At 35.4% G+C, this 6,109-nt stretch overlaps 1 protein-coding gene across 1 annotated transcript in view; it reads right to left on the bottom strand.

Annotated features, from left to right (window-relative positions):
• The window catches only part of Sh3gl2 (SH3-domain GRB2-like 2), a 63,769-nt gene that overhangs the window by 54,039 nt on the left and 3,621 nt on the right, over nucleotides 1-6,109 (bottom strand). The window lies entirely within an intron of this gene.

The raw sequence follows: 6,109 nt of genomic DNA, 5'->3' as shown, positions 1-6,109 counted from the left end.
ATCCCTATTTAAATGATTTGTTTTTCCCCTTCCCCTCCACAAATTATACCAACATCAAATACAGTGAAAGCAGGGGTTATACTGCGGGGGAGGGACATATATAGCAACAAAGAAATAATCTTATAAATGTGTTAGAAACAATTGCATGAAAGAAAAAAAAACATTTGAATACATATCTTAGGGTTCATTTCCCTAACATCACCTTATCTGACCCTTTCTGCTTGACTCAGACAAATACTAGGTATTGCAAATAAGGGAAACCATGGTACCTGTGTTTCTTTGGGCCTGGCTTACTTCACTTAATATAGGTTTTTCCAAGTCTTTCCATTTCCTAACAAATGGGGCAATGTCATTCTTTCTGATGGAGGCATAGAATTTGTTATTAACACTGAAGGTTTGACTTAAGACCAAGTTTGCTCCTACACTCAACCACTTGCCAATTAAAATCCTCTAGCTTCCTCTGCTTTGCTTAGCTTTGTATCTACGGCTCTCAATACAAGACCGGTCTACCATCACTACACAGCAAATTCACTGTGTGAACTTTTTCCCTGCTTTATAATACAATACATTTTCCTTTTCAACTCTTCAAATACTATAAATTGTTCTAAATGTCCATCCAGATTTTATTTTCTCCATCTGTAACTTGGAGGCTGGTGAGTCATTGTTGGAAAGCACTATGAGCAGTGTTCCTTTGGGCTTGGTAACAGTGGTCATTTACTGAAACTGTGTCTTGCTGCTGGTTCCTTAAGGCATTTTTCTTATTTGCTTACATAGAGAAAATTAGTCTCCATCAATGGTGTCTCAGCTTAGCTGGAAATGATCAGACTTCCTTGTGCACTCTTCTTTATTGGTAGTCCTGAGATTTGAACTTAGGGCTTCACATTTGATGGACAGTCATTCTACCACTTTATCTAGAACCCTACCCTTTTGGGCTTTAGTTATTTTTCAAGCAGAGTCTTGCATTTTCTTTCCTGAGCCACTGTGGATTACTAGTCTCCTACTTTACACCACCCATGTAGCTTGGATCATAGGCATATTCCAACACATTTATCTTTTTTCACTAAAGTGAAAGTTTTGCTTTTTGTCTGGGCTGGCTTTTAACTTCAATCCTCCTAGTCTCCAGCAGGATTACACACATGAGCAACCATGCCCAGCCTCTTTTGCACTCTAAGTACTACTAAATGTTGGAAAACAGAATAAAAACCACCGAATGAGTAAAATTATCAAGGACTTTTGCTCAATAGAACTGTATGATAAAAAGGCAAAAATCATATTGCATGTTCCCTATTTTTGTTTGAAAATGTCTGACATCTTAGTAGCTAACATAGCAATTGCAGAGAAGGGAGAAAATTTTTATGTCAATGGATTATTTTAAGAGTAAAAAATGGCACATAAATTAAAGGACAATGCTTAACTGTGAGTTAGCAATGACTCTATATTTCCTTTGTGAAGGTTTGATCCCTAAATACAGTATCATGTATTTTGTTTTTTGTTGTGTTTTGTTTTCTTTTGTGCCAGTCCTAGGGTCTAGGCACTGCCTCTGAGCTTTTTTGCAAAAGGCTAGCATTCTATCACTTGAGCCACACTGTTACTTCTGGCTTTTGAGTGGTTAATTGGAGATAAGAGTCTCATGGACTCTGCCTGGTCTGGCTTCAAACTGTGATCCTCCGTGCAAGAGAACTTCAGAAATTGTCAGCAACCATGACTAAAAATAGTGTTGTGTGTTTCTTGCAGAGGTAAGGTTTGAACCCAGGTAAAATGATCTATCAGTCATAACTTCTACCAAAATATGAAATCTTATTAAGCAATTTACATGAAAGATGAAATTTTGACTTATTTTCACATTTACAAAGTAAGAAAATCTCAATATAATTTAACTAGATTATTAAAGAGCAATCTTAAGATACAACAATCATCTCAGAGAGAAGTAATTATCCCCAGAGGAAGCTGTCCCATAACCCAGTATGGTACTAAGGAATCATCACCTCTGAGCACAGAAAAAAAAAAGCCTGCCTGTGACTTGCCTTGGAAGTGCTTTTATTGTTACTTACACCCAAACCAAAAAATTGTAAGATTATATTTGATTCCAGGACACATATTCACATGAAAAGGGGAAAGTCAAAATTCTAGCAGTACTCTCTTGGTACTGGTCTAAAAACATGCAGATCATGGTTTTCCAGATGGTATTCACATGTGTGGAAGGAAGGGGACTCACTTGCTGGGATGGGAATCTCACATTAGTTTGTCTCTGCTGTCATTAAAAATTGGATTGCTTAAATGCCATGATGTTTTCAAAACAGATTTCAAAGAATATGTATTTATTTTTTTCCATCCAGAAATTTAAGCTCTTTTAGAAAATGAGTACAGGCATTGTTATCTATTTGAACAGAACTAATTTGGTTATTTCTTGGTATCAATTAAAATTTGTATTTTGAAAAAATTTAGACAGGTTCTTATTAGATAAAATTCAGTGTTTTTATTTTCTTTTCCTCAAGGAATTCACCAAGAGAAGACTAGTTGCCATTGAATATCTAAAGCTAAAAACTTTAAAATGTTCACTTGGATGAGCTAAATCCTTGGTCTTGTTCCAATTCCCAGCCTACCTTCCTCCTTGTCAAATAGAAAATAAAGGACAAGCAAAAAATTCTAATTATATAGTGCTTCCATTGTCCCTGACTTGGTTTGTTGGGTTTCAAAGGAATAACCTGTGCTCTTGCCTACAGCACATGTAATAGAATTGATGTGATACTGAGAAGATTAGCGTGAGGATGACATGGAAATTTGTTAAGCATTCCATAGTTTAAAAGAAAAAAGACATATTAGTTGAAGTGAAAAAATAAACGATAAACCTTCAAATCCCCATTTCCTGCAAGTGAAAACTTTCCACAGACCATGAAATAAATTACAGATACTTTTCAAAGGAAGGTAGTAAAATTTATTCTTCAGGTTTCATGCAAGTGTTTGGATCTCAGTTTGATACTTTATTGTTATCATAGTCTCATTTTCAAGGTATCTTGTTTTTGTCTTGTAGATAAAGCTTTCAAGTATGTATGACATTCAGATTAAAAGAGCTCATGTTGTCTCTATTCTTCAACTCCCTCATATAATCTTCATGAAATAAAGGGTAATTTAAGAGGGCAGCTAGGCTGGGAAGGGTGGCATTTCCATAACATTTCCCCTTCTGGCCTTAACAAGAATTTTATTCTTTTTCAGTCTACTGTAATAAGCCAGTGAAGTTAAAATGTCCCATCATGCTAAAAATAGACTGACTTGGGGCAGGAATAACATCACCTTGTAGGTTTTTATCTTAGTTCTCTTTGAAATGTCAGTCATAAATTTTTTGGAATTAAAAAAAATCAAAGCTTGTAAAGAAAAAAAATAGGCTGAATTTTTAATCTGAGATTTTTAGTTTGGATTATTAAATGGTCTAGAATCTAATGCTCATGATTTGATGGACATGAAAAGGTATGGGCCAAGATGGCTTTTAAATACGAAAAACTCGCTGTGAACCCCTTTCATTACTAACCATTTAAAAAAAAATACCCTGTAAGATTTACCCAGACCTGTTTATCATCTATACAAAAAAGGTCAGGCTATAGGGTCTGGAGAGTTCTAGAACATCTAACAACTAAAAAATTTATTCCTATTTCTGTGATAGTTTTACATTTCACATCATTGGGCAACAAGACCCAGTTAATCAATCCAACAATATCAAGGCATTGATGTGAAGATATTTTACATATATTGTTGATATCACAATCTGCAGAACTTAAAGATCATCCGTGATAATGTGGGCAGGTTTCATCTGACTCATCTAATCAGATGAAAAGCTTATAGACAAATCAGGTTTTTCAGAGGGAGCAGGCCCTACCTGATACAAGTTCTGCCTGATGCAGAACTATTTATAGCAGAAAGGGTAGGCCTTAATTAGGAAAATGATGAAAAAAGACTATGTAAAGAATTTGAAGAGAAAATGTTACATGCTATTTTTCCTTCTAGACTAAAGTTATTTTGGTGCAAATACCATTCTGTCAAAAAGGAAACAACTAATCATCTTTAGGTTAAACCACTAAAGGGAACAAAAACAATGGTGCTCAGATTAATGTCTAATATGTATCTGGACTCCTGCTAAAACTAAAACCCAGGTTCCACATTTGCACCCAATAAAACTGATACCCAGGAAGGGTATATTTGGTTGCCTATAATCACTGGCAAACCTAATGCATAAAAACACTTAAAATTTTTAACTTGCTTTCCATAATTGTATATATTGCTAAAAATTGTTGGGGAACATTTTCTGGATTACAAGAAGTAATAATAAACCTAACTCATCTGTTTGCTTTTTCCCCAACTTTATTCCTCTTCTCAAATCACCTGGATGTCACTGTATTATTTGCCTTTTTCAATTTCCTACTACATACCCACACTGGTGAAAAGCATGAGGACAAAAATGGCCACAAGAAATCAAAGTAATTACATTAGTAACCAGTCTTGCTACATTGTCCCAACAGTAGTATCCCAACTGGGTCTTTAATAAATGGGCATGACTACTGATAACACAGGAAAAGAGATCAATGTAAAAGTCAAACTTGGCCTACTATTTAAGAGACAACGAGACAAAGCCATCAATGTGTTCTCTTTTTTATACGCTTGTTTCATACCACATCTCCTACTCCACCAACACATTAGACTGTGTCTCCCTCCTAATCTTTGCTATTCATTTACTTGAAAGGTATTTCCTGAATTACTTTTATGTGTCAGGCACTAAGGACATTGTGAGAAAGGGTGCAAAAGTCTTTGGACATACTTTAAGAGGCCAGAAAAGAAGAAATTTACAGTAAGGGAAGAGCCATCAAAATGAAAACAGAGAGGATGGCAGAGCCAAGATCCTGAAAGCTCTTATGGGCTAAACCACCCCCTCATCTTCCTTTTCATAACAATGTCAAATCCCTTACAAGGATTTTACACTCAGCTTCATATCTAATCCTAATTACTGCCAAAGGACCCATCTGCAAACAATATTCCATCAGAGTATGAAGTTTCAACATGATTTGGGAGGATGTGTACATTCAGTCCAGAGCAGAAAGAAATGTTATGGAACTCTGGGAATTAAAGCTTCACTCTAGATATTCTTGGGGGTAAAACAACTTGCCCAAATGAGAGCAAATGAGAAAAGGCTGCTGCTTCAGGGAACGGGTTCATTTCTACCATAAGGGCTACACAGCATTTTCCTTCCTGTTGCAGGACCACACAGTCGTGACTGTTGCAAGGCTGGCATTCACAGAAGAACATATGGTTTTTGCTGGAAGAAACCCTGCATGCCACAAGCCCCAAATTTCCTAATAAAAACATCCTGTTCTCTAAGTAAGTTTAGTGATTGTGTTTTTGTTTGTTTTGCTTTAGTTGTTATTATACTTTTTTCTTTTGATTTTTTTTTCCTTTTCAGTTTTGGTTTACCCCTTACACAGCACATAAACTCCTCCAATGGGATTTTTCTCTAACCTAAGGGATATTTTACCAATAAATCATTTTATAGTTTCATGTAAAATGTATTTCTCTTGAATGATTTGCCATTCACACTTACATTTTTTTTTCTGAGAGACAGCATGGCCAATATATCATTTAAAACTCTGGAGAATTTCTTCATTATAACATAAAGTTTTAGATACCAAAGGACTAGGAAAGTTATACCACAAAATACAAGCAAAAAATGGACAAAAAAACCTATCTGAATTTAATTACTACAGTGCATCAACTCTTCCACTAGTTAGGTGCAGGTACCTTTATTTAACTTATCATCAATTAATTTTAGTCACTCCTTGATGAACATGCTTAAGTAGAAACCAGATTTAGAACCACTACCATCAAGTTCCTGAAAAATTAAAGCTCAAGGAAAAAGAAGGATTCCATGCAGTACTTTGGCACCTTATTTGAAAATACAAACATCAATATCATGTTTAAAAGCTAATATTATTCCATTTTTTCTTTTTTCTTTGATTGTGAAAATACCGTACAGAGGGGTTACAATTACATGGGCAAGATAATGAGTACATTTCTTATCAAGCATTGTTGCCTCCTCCTTTGTTTCCCCTTCCCATCCCTTCCCATC

Source organism: Dipodomys ordii, unplaced genomic scaffold (assembly GCF_000151885.1).
Source record: "Dipodomys ordii isolate 6190 unplaced genomic scaffold, Dord_2.0 Scaffold53, whole genome shotgun sequence".
NCBI lineage: Eukaryota > Metazoa > Chordata > Mammalia > Rodentia > Heteromyidae > Dipodomys > Dipodomys ordii.
This window is presented reverse-complemented; position numbering and strand designations above follow the sequence as displayed.